The sequence below is a fragment of the Drosophila sulfurigaster genome, chromosome 2L (genome assembly GCF_023558435.1).
Source record: "Drosophila sulfurigaster albostrigata strain 15112-1811.04 chromosome 2L, ASM2355843v2, whole genome shotgun sequence".
In the NCBI taxonomy this organism is placed as follows: domain Eukaryota; kingdom Metazoa; phylum Arthropoda; class Insecta; order Diptera; family Drosophilidae; genus Drosophila; species Drosophila sulfurigaster.
This window is the reverse complement of record NC_084881.1, coordinates 27,329,071-27,345,239: the sequence shown is the minus strand read 5'-3', so window position 1 is coordinate 27,345,239 and position 16,169 is coordinate 27,329,071.

Genomic DNA, 16,169 nt, shown 5'->3' with positions numbered 1-16,169 from the left:
ATTATCGTTATTTGCTGCACGCGTATTAATATTAATTAATATTTGTACATTATAATAACAAATTTTGGATCATTTACCTCACTAAGACCGATTCCTCGCGCATCAATCATTAATCCCCCTCACTCCGCACTCCTCTCTCACCCATCATACAAAAACATTGATTCGATGACCTGCTTTTTAAATATGCATGGCAATTGCAATTACAAAATCATATTTGCATATGCGAATCCTTTCATTTGTCACTTTCATAAATAAGCGCCAATAATTTTTCATGTAATATTTTATATATTTTATGTATACACACATGTACAAATACTTTTTATATCCCATGCAAACTGTGATAAGGACAAGCTGAAAGGGTATACGCACAACCCAGAAAGAGTTAAAATTAAAATAAATAAAAAAGACTTCAAATAAAACAAAAAAAAAATAAATCAAAAATAATAAAAAAAAATAAAAAAAAAAATGAAAATAAATTAAAAATTCAAATTAAAATAAAATAATTAAAATGTTTTACTACAAATACAAAAAACAAAATCACCAAATATAATTTATCTTTCCCCAAACTTTTTTCTGAAATTTAATAATAATTTTATATCTTAATTAACATTGTAACAAAACAAAATCTTAAGGAGAAGATAAATATAAATTAAAAAAATATGTATACAAAATTTAAATTATTAGTCAAATTGTTAACTCTTATCATTTAATTCTCCCAAAATATTGAACCTAGAGGTTAGATTTTAGATATTCATTTGCATTCTCTTAATGTCGCAGAAAGGAAGAAATTTACTACATGAAATATAAAATTAATCAAATGCGATTACTTCTAAAAATTGTATAAAAATTATCTATCAAGATTATGATCTTATTCCAGTCTTTTCTAGATATTCCTTTGCTTTTTTCATATAACAGAGAAGAATAAATTTATTACATAAAATATAATATTAAACAAATGCGCTTCTTTCCAATAATTGTATAAAAATCATCCAACAAAATGATGGCATTTTTGTGAATAATAGAGTATTTTCTAGTTAATCCCTGAAAGTCTTTTGGCCATGGTACTTATGTATATCGACTTATTTGCCGCTACATGCAATTGCAATGGCCGCATAATTTAAAATAATTGAAGGCTGCGATGAGTTTGACTGTGCGGAAGCAGCGACAAAGGCAGATAGCGACAACACATACAAGTACAACAACAAAAAACAAGAGAAATGAAGAGGGAAAAAAATTAATCATTATCAGTGCTGATAAGCGCATGAATTATTTCACATTTGGCAGGCATTAAAAGTGCATTAAGTGCATTAATTAATAAAAATGCATATCAACTTGGACTTCATAGAAATGCAGTCGTATTTCATTTCCTCGGCATGCTCAACAATTGCTCAACAAAAGCCGCAAGTCGCAAATCAACTGCAGAATCACTTTATTATTATTATACTACATTTGGTTTTTCCTTTGTTTGCTTAGTTTTTCATCGTTTTTCTTTGCTTTTTATACCCGCTACCCATATGGTAGAAGGGTATTATAAATTTGTATAGGCAGGAAATGAACTTACTAAACAGAAGGATCCATCTCTGACCCCATAAAGTATATATGTTCTTGATCAGCGTCAACAGCCGAGACGATCTAGCCATGTCCGTCTGTCCGTCTGTGTGTCTGTCTGTCTGTCCGTCTGTCTGTATGAAACGCTGGAATTCAGAGACTATAAGAGATAGAGCTCTAATTTTTTTCGACAGCATTTGTTATGTTTGCACGCATATCAAGTTTGTTTCAAATTTTTGCTACGCCTACTTCCGCCTCCGCAAATCAACAAAACTCGAATAACAAGCGTTATTTTAAAGCTCGCGAATTTTGGTATATACGATAATAATTGTAATATTTGTGATTCCTGAAAAATTGTCGAAGTTTTTAAAGAAATACTTTTGTATGGACAAAACGTCTGCATTCTTGGTGTCTTAGTTACTTTGCCTGGCAATCTGGTATATTTTGAATGTGGCACTATATCGATATACCAAATATACCATTTGGTATAATTTTAGTATTTTTGTACTATTATATTTTGGTATATTTTAAGAATAATACTGCAATACTTTGCTTTTACTCAAAATGGGTAGCGGGTATTTTATAGTCGAGCACACTCGACTGTAGCTTTCTTACTTGTGTTTTTTTTTTTGCATTACTTTTGGTATCGCATTTCATGCAAATCTAACATTTGGCTCGCAATTATGAGCTTGGGGCCCCGCACAAAAAGCGGCGCACAATGCCAACTCAGGGCGGCTATAAGCGCTAAATAGCCATTTCGTGACTTGCAGCTGAGTCTGCGCGACGTTTGCCCCATTAGCTGCGGGTCTAATTAGACGCGGGTCAAAAACGAGAAAAAAAGAATCGCACAAACAGCAGCCAAAGTAGCGCAAAAAGGGAGCCACAAAAAAAACAATTCATACAAATCGCATCAAAATTCGCAAATCATGCGAGGCGACCACCGATGTATGTATTGTCCGGCGTGGTGGGCGTGGCAGTGGGGCGTAAATTAGAGCAGGAAATTAGCACGTTAGCGTGATTCACGCGACACTTTTACGAGCCTTGCCCCGTCAGTCAGACTTGTTTCAACGCCCCTTCTCTCCCTCGACAATCGACAAAAAACGCCCCTCAATAATCCCAGCGACTGAGTAGCCAATCGACTAAATGTTTTTGTCTATGAAAATGCAATAAATTGTAGCCTACAACGAGGTTCGTTAGCAAAGTTATAAAGTTTTTAATTGAATACTACAGAAAGTATTCGAATTTCACTGATTTGCTGTCGTAGAGAACAGTTTGAATTTGTTTAGACTTTTTTCTAGCTACTCGACGAAGGATTCAATTATTTAAAACCTATATATTTTCTTCAACAGCTAAGTATATCATAAAAGTACCATGAGTTCATTACCTCAGAGGCTGCAATCTTTACTATTTCTAAAAAAGTAATGTAATCATATATTTGATAATTTAAGATTGATTTTGAATCTATCATATTCAAGCATATTAAAGTTTCAAAATCAAAAAATTATTCAGATGTCTATGGATGTTTTTTAATTCATTGGAGAATTTTATGATTTCAATAGCTTTGAGATAATATGAGCTGAAAAAAAGGGACTTCAATTAGTTATAAGTATAAACCATAAAATTCTCGCTGTACAGAATTTCTTAAAAGAATATAATATAATATTATAATAATTTTATTTCTGAATTTTGTATTTTTATTATAATTTACTAGAGTAATACTTTAGAAGCCCAAAAGAAAAGACAGTATTTGTTAAATGAATATGTAAAGAAAATATTTATACATTTTGTATTATCATTATAATTTAGTAGAAACCCAAAAGGAGGGACTCTAATTAGTGCAACGAATTATATGAATAGAATGTGTAATAATATTGTTTTTAAATGTATTACACAAAATATTATTTATTTACCTTTATGAACATTTAATTTGTATAAGTTCGTTTATGGAAATATTTATTAACCTTCCATTGTAAAAAAAGTATTTTAAAGAAATGTAAAAATTTTGTTCGAGCAAATTCAGAATTAACATAAATGTTGGTAACTTATTTTTGATTTAAAAATATCCCAATATGTTTAAGTTTAATGTTAGCATAAAAACACCTATACATTGAAAATACTGTTGATTAAATTATTCTCAAACAGCCCATTTGTTTGCCATGCTGCCACAAAAACATGCAAATGCAAATTGATCAAAGTGTTTATGTACAAGTTGCTATTACACAATTTATTCACATTACCAGCTTAACAACAACACCTCCGCTTTGACAAACTCTTTCCCCTCCTCCCTCGCCGTACACCTTTAACACTTGTCCAAATGCCAGAGACTCCTGCGCTCTTTTATTGAATTTGTGTAAATATTTTACAGTTTTTCGTATCGTTTTTATTTTATTTTTGTTCAATATTCCTGATGGATGACTGTGGCCATGATAAGCCGACTGACTGACTGCTCTGCTCTGGTCTGGTCTCGTCTGGTCTGGTTCGGTTTGTTCGCCTGTCTGTCTGTCTGTTGATTGACATTAAACCAATTTCGTGTTGCATATTGATATGTTTATTGACAATTTGTGGCAAGACTGGAAGCTCGTTTGCCGTATCGTTGCGGGTGGGCAGGCAAAGTAAATCAAATTACGCAAAAATGACAAAAAGGCAAACGACGACGAACGAGCGGCGAATGCCAACATTTGGCTGCCTTTTTAATTGCACAACAAACATTTACAATTGTTGCCTGTCTTAACTTACAACACGCAGTGGCAAGGAGCAAAAGAAGATATGGCAAACTTGGCCAGACGACAAAAAACCATGTCGCATGCCACGCATAAATTGCCAGGCAAAAGTGCAAAAGTTAAGGCTCATTAATCATAAATGTAAGGCGGCTCGTGGGTGGCAAGAAATGAAGAGAAGATAGCGATAGACACACACACAGAAGAATGAAAGAAAGAATGGCACAACAACAATGAAAGAAAAAAAAGGGACAGATGGATGAGCAAGCAAAAGGCACGCAAATTATTTATAAAGTTGACTGCGGCGTAAAACTGTAAATTGCTTCGGCAATTTCTACAACATAGACAATCTACAATTCAGACCTCATCCAAAGTTTTCAATTTGACAGCCATAGAAAGGGATAGAGAAGCAGGAATATATACGAGTATATACATATATGTATATATATATTTTTAGCAAGTTCATTCAATCATTTTCAGGCGAGTTAAAAAATTAAAAAGGAGACGCATAGGTGAGAACTTCAAGCTGCAAATGTTCTAAAAATACAATTTTTGACTCAAAGAATGGAAAAGAAAACTTTTGTTGAACCAAAATCTTGGCTTAGGCGACAAAATGTTATATCACAAATTTAATCAAATCTTCTTTAAATAAAATGTTTTATTCAGAGAATAAAAATGGAAGCTCATATTGAACATAGAGCTCAGCTTAGAGAACGAAGTGTTTAATCAGAACTTTAAACAAATGTTCTTCAAATAAAACGTTTCATTCAAAAGAATGGAAATGGAAAGTAATTTTGAACGAACTATAAGTTCAATATTAGTTTCCATTGCCATTCTTTTGAATGAACGTTTTTATTTGAAGAACATTTGCTTAGTCTTAAAATTAACTTAAATATCTAATCACAACTTTAACTTTAATCTTCAAATAAAATGTTTCATTCAGAGACTGGAAATCTTCATTTAGAGCCTAGAGACTAGCTTAGGCAACAAAGTGTTTAATCACAATCTGCAAAAAGTCAACTGACAATACTTTAATCCACATTAATGTGGTTTTTTGTAGGCGTCTCTGCGTTGGCGACACATTTTGGAAGATTGAAGTGAATTGCGTTTAAGCTTGACAATGTGGAGAAAAACTCTCACTATTCGCGGATTTTCACGATATGTTTTCATGTATGACTTCTTTCACTTCCACTCTTTTGCTTTACTCGTTCAATTTCGATGCTAACTTTTCACAGTGGGTGCTCTTTATAAATAGCTATGTCAAAATCATGGGCGACAATTGAAAAGCAAAAAGTTTGCAAGTCAGTCACTTAGGCAAGCAGAAAGAAAGGTCACATGTTAAATATTTAATAACTTTTCATGTTATTTTAAGTGTATTAATGTGTTAATCATAGTCAATTAATTCTGCAACAAGTTATTACAAAACTTGTTTATGCTTTGAAATATAGAGTTTAAAGGCATATTTAGTAACTTCAAACAGAAATAATTTCATAATAGATATAATTATTGAAAATTATATGAAAGTGAAGATTACCCGGTTATATTATTGCTAGAACATTTGTGACATTATATAGTTAAATATGTGGCTATGCTTCTGGTAAACCTTTATCAAGTGCAGAAGCTTGATTAGGAGATTCACGAGTATCGATCGTGATGAGAGACAAGATATACTACATTGGAAATAAACCATATACATAGTTCAAAATACACTAAATTGTAAGCCTAAGCAGTTAAGACCCCATTGCAGTAGGCGTAATTTGCCATAGTAAAGTTGTTCTTAAATAACTTATAATCTTAATATGCCTTAACTCATATTTCATTTACGGTTATCATCTTCTCTTTCACTGTGTTAAAGTCCTTTTCATGTTGAATGGTTCTTCTTATTTGCCATTATCCATTTGTGCTTTGAATCAAACATTATATTGTACTACATCGTCCCTCAATTTGTTCCTCCGGCAGCATGTAGTACATTCCCCTTCTTTTCTCAGGACACCAACTGTCTATTTAGCCGTTCTGCCTACAGTCTTTCCCTCTCACTCTTACTTTCTTTCTCCCTTTCTCACTTTCTCTCTCTTTCTCCTACCACATATAGCGTGACACACACATCTCCATTTTCTCATGGCTTATTTAGCATAATTACAGTCCATTACCTGGTCACGCGCCCCTACGGCGCACTCTTGCCCCCCCTACTCCGTATCCCTCTCTCCACCTCTCTATCTGCGTTCGTCTCTCCCTTTGGCTGAGGTGCCATATGTTGTCAACTGTCCGCCGCTGCTGCATGTTGCCCAAATTGTCCTAAGCTTGGCGACTTTTTTAACTGCAAAATGTAAATTTAATGAAGGTGCCGCGAAACAACAACAACAGTAAAGTAACAAAAATATTTAGCAAAATTATTCACATCAAAGGCGGCACAGCTGCGGCTTCTTAAGGGTGCAAAAAGAAAAGGGAAAGCGGCAAAGTACAGCAAAAAAGCCAACGCTAATCACTGGGCCAATAAAAAAAGCCAATGTCTAACTGTTCCCCAACTACAAAAGCAACAACAACGAGAGAGAGAGAGCAAATAGGCAAAGCTAACAGCAGGCTGGCAGCCACAACAATGGAACACACAAGTTTTTCTAATTTGTTTAAAGGTTGCTGCGGTCAGTTGGTCAATTTAAAGCAAATTTCCACATGACTGCCATTGTGTGTTATTACAGCCGCCGGCCATTGGCAGCAGCAGCCACAGAGCAGCAGAGGGTGGGTGGTCCTGAGGGTGCAGAGAGAGAGGGAAGAGGTGGAGAAGGGAGGGGTAGGAGAAGTATTTGACATTGGCTTGGTTTTTAGTCAGTTTAATTAAAATGCAAGTAGGCAATTTATATACACTTCATGTCCTTTATATGGCTGTCGCCTGTTGGCCAACAGTTAAAAGGGAGAGCAAACAACAGAGAGAGAGAGAGAGAGAGAGAGAGAGAGTAAAAGAGAGAAAGAGAGAGGCGAGATAGTGAGCTATGTGACCAGACAGACTGGTTTGGTATTAGGCCATGCTTTTTGATTTATGTTTTTGCACGCTTAAATGAACTGTGGTTGTTGCCACTCGCTTGTTGTTGTTGCTATTTTTATACCGGATACCCATAGGGTAGAAGGGTATTATAAGTTTGTGCCTTAAGCAAGTGTATTTAACATGCAGAAGGAGTTATCTCCGAAAGTTGTAAAAGTTATTTAAGAAATGTATGTGCTGCATTGTATTTTTTAAACGGAATAGTATATCGATATACTCTAAAATATTTTGAAGGTAATATTTATTGGTATATTTTTGGTTTTTAGGTGTACAAACACGGTAAATTTAAGAAGAAAAAAACCAGTCCAGTAGTATATCTGGTATATTTCAATATTTTTAAGAATACTAACTTGGTGTATTTTTAAAATACTAGTAAAGTTAATGTATATTTATATACCGAATATACTTTTTGGTATATTTTAGTATTTAGGTGTACTGACTTGGTATATTTTTATAATACCAATACAGTAATAGTATATTGATATACTAAATATTGTATTCGGTATATTTTAGTATTTTTATAAAAACTAACTTGGTATATTTCTAAACTCTTAGTACAGTAACAGTATATGAAATATACGTTTCGGTATACTTTACTATCTAGTATATTAAGTCTTTATCTTTTTAGAATTACACCGCCTTATTTTGCTTTTATTGAAAACAGATAGCTCGTATCTCTCAGTCGAGCACACTCAACTCTAATTTTCTTACTCATTGTTGTTGCAGTGGGGATTGAGGTTAGTTCGAGTTGCCATTGACAGAGTTTTGCACATGAATGGCTTAAACTCCGCCACACAGCAGCAGCAACAAAATATATAAAAAGTAAAACTTACATACATATATTGCACACACAAAAAACTGGGGGAAAAGCGTATTAAAAAGGCGGAAAATGCTTTGCCACATGACTGCAATGCCAATATGCAAGAGCGTTGAGTGAATCGTCCAGTCCCGTATCTATCCATTGCTGTACTTGGATATACAACTGTACATATATGTGCTATAAGTAGCTTAACTACTTGTTTCACAACAGACCAATCAACGTTGCTGTAAATGATCCCGAAACAGGCTAATAATTCCGTTGCAATCAAATTGCTTTAATTGAGTGGTGAGCAACGTGTTAATAGTTGTGGGAATTTCATGGTAGAGAAAGGGATGAAAAAAATGGTATTCTTTAGGAAAAAATTAATCTTTCTTTACTTTAAGTTATAGGGAAATATAATTTTGAAATGAAGTTGTAAATCTGATTTAAATTTTGTTTGTTTTGGAATTATTCTTTATTTTGTATTTTGAAAATATATCCATAAATATTAAAGACAACTATACAGCGTTTAATTTAAGATTAGGAACAATGGTTAGGGTAAGGAACAATAGTTCTTTTTTTAATATTGCTTTATTTTTTAAAAAAGATTACCGGATTAAAGCTAACTTCGTAAAATTTCGTATTAATTTTTTAAGAAAAATAGTTAGTTCATATTCATATTTCGGAGAAGAAATTTATAGTTTTCTTTTGAACGACATATTCAAGGATAATTGCGGAAACTCTTTTTGAATTTTTGAAAGATGCTTGCAGGAGTTTTATGATAAAATAATAATAAAATTATGATATTCTATAGCAAATATGAATATTGATTTGGGAGTAGTTTATATATTATTAAAATTATATTATATTAAAATTATGAAAAATAACTTTAGAGGTTAAGTTTTCCTTTTCATAGTTAAATTAGATAGATGGAAAGATAGATAGATAAATGGATTTAGATCTTAATTTTCCGTTTTCTTATTTTGTATTTGCCTTTCTAGAGATGTTTTTATTAAGAATAAAAACTGCTTCTATAATATCTATAATATAACGTAAATATTTGTAGTTTGCTTTTTATTTTTATTTTTTTTATTGTTTTATGTTATTGAATGCATTTTAAATTGCAAGTCGAAGCATTTTGATGCTATTTGAAATTCCATTGATGACGATTATTTATGCCGCATTTTAATGTTTGAACAGTTTGAACACAGAAGCATGGCGAGCATAGAATGTCAAGCATCGATATACGACCTCAACTGGGTTTCTGAGACGGAGAGTTGAAGAGTCGAAGGCGGAGACGGAAACGCAAAAGCATCATGTGAAGCGGGGCCAAAATGCATTGTCAAACTATCAAATTCTTAAATTGCAACTGACAATCAAGTCACGTGCTGCAGCGGGGACAATGCTGAACTGAACTGAAAGCAAAGGACACCCACAGCTAAAAGCAGAAATAGAAGCTGAAGGAATTGCAAAGAGAAAGAGAGAAAATATAGAAAACAGCTGGGGATGGATTGTGGCTGGAAGTTAAAGCGCAAAACAATGTCTCTATAATAATAATGTTGTTCAGAGTTTTGCAGTGAAAGTGGATGAATTATTTAATAAACTGGGAGTGCATGCAATTAACTTCGGGGGCTTCATCAAAATTGATTTAGTTGGCAGCCATGGCGAAAAACTAAAATAAACAACTTTCATTTTGTCGGTTCACTGAAGTTGTAATTTTCTGTTGCTGTTGCTGCTTTTGCTGTCGACGACCGCACTGAGATATTTAAGTTGTAATTAAAATGCAACGCCAACGTTCTCTCTCTGTGTGTGGCAACGGCAACAGAAACCAAAGCTGCACTCTTTATTTTTTCCTTTCTGTATTTAGATAAACAGCTGTAACTCAATTTGCGCGCCGCTCCTTTTGCCCAAAATATTTGCACAGGTCTAATTGAATTTTCAATTAAGTCGCTGAAATGGCAAACCGACTGAGACCCAAGGCTGAAGGCAACAGCAATGCAAAGCAAATGAGGCGCATGAGGGTTGCGGGTAAAACACATAAAATATAATTTTTGAAGCGGCTACTCAAATATTAAGCATACGCCGTCGTGTGCAACCGCAAAGTGCAAACCAACAAGAAAAAAATCCATTAGCCAAAGTGTGCAAATAAAAAGGAAGCTGCCTTTTTGAGCCTAGCCAAGCAAATGAAAGCAACGACAACAACATGCAAATAAACAACTTACACATTCACACACTCACCCACACATACACACACAGACAAGGGAAAAAAACATGTTGAAATAGCAATAGAAATAGCAAGAGTATAGTATAGTAAATAAAGAGAAGCAAATAAAAGAAAAAACAGCTGTAGCAAATGTGCCATCAACAGTCAAACGCCGAGCAGATTTGCATGTTACTGATCAAAATTCGGGTGTCAGGAGTGGGAGGGGGGCGTAAGTGTGGTAAGTGCTGAGCACGAAGTACGAAGCACATAGCGTATACGACTCCGTGTACTTCACTCTGTGCAGTGAAGTGAAGTGGAGTTCTGTGCATGTGGCTGTTGCTCTTGCTCTAACTCTAACTCTTTCTATTTGCTGTTTGCTGGCCGTTCCAGCTGTTCACATATTGTAGCTGCCCACTGGAGTCGTTCCCATTTGTCTGCGAACAGCTCAACACCAAGAGCCAAATCAGTGTTGGGCACGAAAGGTGCTCGAAAAAAGGTTTCTAGAGGTGAACACGAAGTCAATTTCTACTTACTAAACTTTAATTTAGTGGATTAGTTAAAGAAAGTTATTAGATGGATACTTACTCAAGATAAGTTAAAGAAAGTTGTTAACTAATTTGAGTAACATTAAAATATGTAAATTTTAATAGAAAATATTACTTCGAAAGCAAAGAATATTACATTTAATTTGGAATACGTTTGAAAATGTAGTTGTAGTAATTTAAAATTAAATGAAACTGAATTTAATCAACAAATTTGTCATAAGAATAGAAGTAACTTAAAACTTAAAATTACATTTTATTTGTAATCTACGTTAACGAAATTTATTTAAAGTCATTTACAATTCAATGAATCTGAATTTAATAGACAAATTTGTAATAAGAATGATAATAAATGAAAACTTCACTACGTAGCGTAATACGAATACTGTGATATAAATAGTATAGCTACAAAGATTATATGAAATACCCTTAAGGAATTCGATTAATAGCAAAACATTGAAACATATTCAATTTATACAAATTTAATTTAGTCGCTCTGTCTCATCTTATTGCAATAGGAAATTGTATTCGTTATTTTTAAAAAATAATAATACAAATAATTTCAATTTAAATGCTATACAAGAGCTACAATATATCTCAATATTAACTTACTATTCATTAGTTAAAAGTGTACCTGAAAGGAATTTATTTTCATTGGATCAACATTATTATAGACACAATTTAGTAGGCAATATTGTAAAAGCACAAATTATGTGCTACGAATAATATATATAATTTAAATTCTACTTGAAATAAATACATTTTTCATTGCTCAAAATTAAAGAAGACAAAATAGAAAACACAATTTCGTGAGGAAAAGCTCTCTACGAAATGAAATGCTAAATGCGATTCACTTAATAAAAAGTTCTATTGAGAATCTGGATTAACGAAATTGACTTTAACTTACAGAAAATGGAATTTTTTAAACGATTTAGAAACTCACTAAGAAAATGTTTCTTAAAAGTGACATTATTCCATTTCAAAACCATATCAGCAGAAAAGTAGAATCAAAATTAAAAAAAATATCAATTCAGATGATGAAAACAAATAATATAAATTAAATTCAACAAAATGTACTTTATGGCTAATCGAATTTTATATAATTTCAACTAAATGGCATAATAATGGCATAATTAGCTTGGCTAGAATACAATAAACTGGTTAATAAATAATACAAATAAATCTGCATTATTGATTAGCCTGCTGCAGTAATAAAGAAATTTAAACAGCAAATAAGTAAATAATCAATTAATAGGCTATAATAATTAGCTGTAAAATGGCCAAGTGAGCAGCACTGCTGGCACATGCAGCCATAAAAGTTTACAAGTGCGAAATTGCATTTCATGAAAAGTGTCCTTGGCTTTACCATGAGCTGCTATTTCCCTGATTTTCCCCCATTTTTCCAGCTTTTTTTTTGGTATAGCTTTTGGTTGCCGCCAACGCTTTTTAAATTCACTTATTCAAATTTCTTTTAGGTGCCCACACACACACACACAGAGAGTACACAATGCAGACTCTTTGAAGAGTGTGTGTGTTTGTGTGTGTGTGAGAGTGTTGGTTGCTTTTTGGACATGTCACGTGCATAACGAATTTGTTGCCAAAATCTGTTTTTGATTTAGTGAACAGCTTGCACTTTTGCTGCTGTTGTTTTTTCTACGTTTTTTTCTTCGTTTTTTTTTTTTGGTTCTGGCGGCGTAAACTTGAAATAAATTGAATTTGTCGGCCTATGCAAAAGTGCATGTCCAACACTGGCCACTTGACAACTCGAGTTGGCGGTAATCAAAGCCTCGCCAAAACTTTATCTTCAGCCAAGCGCTGAGTGCTGCCTAATTTTGTTGGCTGGCTAAAGTTAAAGCAGCAGCAATCAGACAAGCGCTATGCTGATTAATGTGTTAGTGGCCCCGAGAAATCAATCAATTCTTCAAGTTTTTTGTTGCTACATATATCTACAATTTTATTGGATTCAACGAGACTTTTTCTGTTGTTCGCTCTGCGTAAATGTGCCAGAGAGTTAGACCTAATTAACACGTCCATACATCAATCATCTGGGCGAACAGCAGAAGCTGAAGCAGAGTTCAACGAAGCGCATTATTGTGAGTAAATTACTCAGCTGGTATGGCAATTTGTGTTCTCCTTCTACTACTCTGCTTTATCTTCATCGAATGGTGTAGTAGCTAAAGCAGCGACATATCGTACGTCACGTATACGCAGTGTGTGCACACACACAAAACTCTGCGCTTTAAGTGGCAAACACTTAAAGTTGCACATTATTCATGCTGTGGTCTGTCATGTTAAGGTTCATGCAAAAATGTCAGTTTGCATTTGCTGCACGCGGTTTATGGACAACGTCCACGTCTACAACACGCAGCGTGGCACTTTTGTCGTCGTTTATAAATGGCATCGCATCAAAGCGTAACAAGCGGCACTAAATCTAAACGACACACACACACACACACTCGCAGTATATTTGTATGTAGTCTATACACACGGCAAGCTGTAGAGCTGTTAAGTCGCCCTTGGACAGCGCAGTCACAATTCGCATTCTCCACACTTGATGCGTGTGGCCAAACGGCCATTTTGTGGACGCTTAGTCTGGCTTCTTTTCTCTCTTTTTTTTGGGCTACTCCCGTGACATGAAGCAATAACATTTCCCACATAGACCCAACATCATTTTAATGTTAAGCACAAATTGTCAACGCTGTTGCCTAGATTTATTATGTAGCTCATTAAACGCGGACAAAATTTAATATGCTTTATTAAAATATTCATTTCATAATTGTTGTATTTAGCACAAAAAAAAAGAATAGAGTCATAAATGCAACTATTTGCATAATCAACAAAAGTGCACATTACAATCGCAATAATTTCAAATTTAATAAAACCATTTAGAAATGTAAACATATACTTACATTATGTGATATGTTGATGCACTTAAGCTGGAGACTGGGAGAAGGAGCTCAAAGCGTTATATTACTGAAATAGAAAAACAAAATTGAAATGAATTAGTAATAAGTTTTATTAAAACAAACAATCGCAATTTTGATATAAGATTTTGCTGCCTTGGTTTATATTTCATAGTTTTCCATTCTGGAATTTCAAGATTGTATAATGTATAATGTAGAATTTTGATGTTTATTTAAGAATAATCCTTGATTCAAGAATCTTTTTTTTTTGAGTTAAGCATTTTTTTCTTTCTGTGAAAGATAAATGATTTCATTTGAAAAAACCTTTCTTGAGTTCAGTACTTTTTTCTTTATCTTTAAAAATATATTAAATATGAGAATATAAATTTTCTATAAATTTCAATTAAATTATAATAAATTTATGTTTTCTCACATCACAATAAATAACAATATTATAATACAAACTTTAAAATGCGATGAAAAATCTGAAAAATTTCAAAACCTTATTTTGCAATTAATATACAAAAAATATTCAAAGGTTGTATTTGGTATATAGATATACTGTTACGTTCAAAATATACCATACGTAAAATAACTTTTACTGGCTTGGCGATCTCATATTGTAAAAGATTTTGTTAGAGCTTTATAATTTGAAAGTTACGAATAATATATTAATCATATATAAAATAACTTCAACTTGCGCTATTATTAAAAAAATATATCAAATTAATGTACAAAAATAATACTAAAATATACTAAATGTTATATTCGGTATATGATAGTAATAAAACAACTTCTCTTTTTACAAACTTTCTTTTATTAACTTTTACTAAAGTCAAAACATTCACTAAATTGCTTCACAGGTCATCATCTAGTTGCATTCACATTTTTAGCAACCATTTTTTCCTGAATTCCCATCTAGCCTTAAAGCACTTTAAGAGGAAAAAGTGTGTCAACTGTTTTTGGGCTGTGCGCAATAAATTTGAAAACAGAATTTTGCACTCCAAACCGAACTTTTCGGCACAGGTAAAAATTAAAATTCGTTTGCCATAAAATCAATGAAAATATTTATGGTGCAGCTAAAAACAAATAAGAGCATATTTATTTTGCATTTCGCGCATAAATTTTAAAGTCAACCCTCCCAAAAACCAAAAAAAAAAAAAAAAAAATTGAATTTTGCCAACCAGCTAGCCAGTTGGCTTTTGTTGTGAGGTCAGTTGAGGCCTTTGTCATTGAGCCATTTAATAATATTATACTTTATAGAGTATAGTATAGATAGCACATGCATGTGTAATATATTTATTTTGCTTTTTGCCTTGAATTTTCATTAAAAACTAAACTAAACAGAGTGAGAGAGTGAGAGCTGTGTAAACAAATGCTATACGTGTGTTAGCTGGCTTTCACAACATTTGCCAAATCCAATGTTGAGAAATCGGATGCACAAGAAAGCAAAAAAACTAAAAAAATAAAAAAGAGGTTGAACAACACACTATCTGTGTGTATCAGCAAAATGCTATAAAATAATGTGAAAATTGGAAAACGAAAGTATTTGTTGTTGGTGCAAACACTTTTGGCTAGAGGTTTTTCGTTAGTCCTATCGGCTTTCATTTCATGGGCTTTTGCCATTTTATGAAATATTCACGCAATCAAAACAAAAGCAGTTGAATGTAAAGCTTTGTCTAGCTTTTAAACGATACACCAACAAAAAACACTCAAATAGGAAAATAAAAACGGAAACAACTGTATAACATAAGTATGCACATAGTACATAGATTCAATTTTTGATCAATGCTCTCGATGTCAAAGGCACAACACAGCACTGTGCATAAAATCTCTTTTCGCTTTGGCGCCTTTTTCTTATTTAATTTTCAGTCCATCAAGCGAAAGTTTTTCGTTGCCTTAGTTGAAAATTATAACGCTATTGTACGACTAGTTACTTGGGCTCCCCAAAAGTTTGCCACAAAACTTTGCGCTCATCGTATGTGTGTGTGTGTGTGAAGCCAAGTTTAGCCATGGATTTTTTACACTTGTGCTTGCGTGGAGTCCAAGTCAAGCCGGAAGTGTTTACATATGCGCATAAAGATGCAAAGCAAGCGAGGCTTCCACACAAGCAACTTTACTTAAGGCAAAACTTTGTTTCATTTGTTATAAATCGTGACTGCATTCTGCGGAAATAATTCACGCCCCAGCTACAAGCGCGAGAGAATCAGATTTGCCAGACTACTCAGAGGCTTTTGGATGAAACAATCTCAAGTTGGCTCAATTCGTTAAGCCAGGGCAAAAGTTGTGCACAAAAATAAATACATAAGATATTGTTAGACAAATATAATTTAGTAGCCAACTAAATTTATAGCAATAACAGTAATGATTACTTTGTTCATGAATTATATTATGATACGATACCCACTTACAATAACAGT